The sequence below is a fragment of the Sprattus sprattus genome (genome assembly GCF_963457725.1).
Source record: "Sprattus sprattus genome assembly, chromosome: 11".
NCBI lineage: Eukaryota > Metazoa > Chordata > Actinopteri > Clupeiformes > Clupeidae > Sprattus > Sprattus sprattus.
Genome location: NC_137909.1, coordinates 9,960,352 through 9,960,618, shown reverse-complemented (window position 1 = coordinate 9,960,618; position 267 = coordinate 9,960,352).

The following is a 267-nucleotide window of genomic DNA, read 5'->3' as shown; positions in this document are numbered from 1 at the left end:
AACACAAAACAATACAACGGTGCAAAACAATACAACAGTGCAATGGTCTAACTGTCAAGAAGTCTACAAAAGTATATACAAGGAGGAATCGTTTGTGTGTGCGTGCATGCGTGCGTGCGTGCGTGCATGCGTGCGTGCGTGTGTGCGTGCGCGTACTAACACATGTTCCTGTCTTTGCAGGAGTCCTGTGGGTTGCCTACATGTGAGAAGGGGAGGATGGAGCGGCGGGACAGAGCCCCACTGATCCAGAGAGAGAGTGTAGGTGAC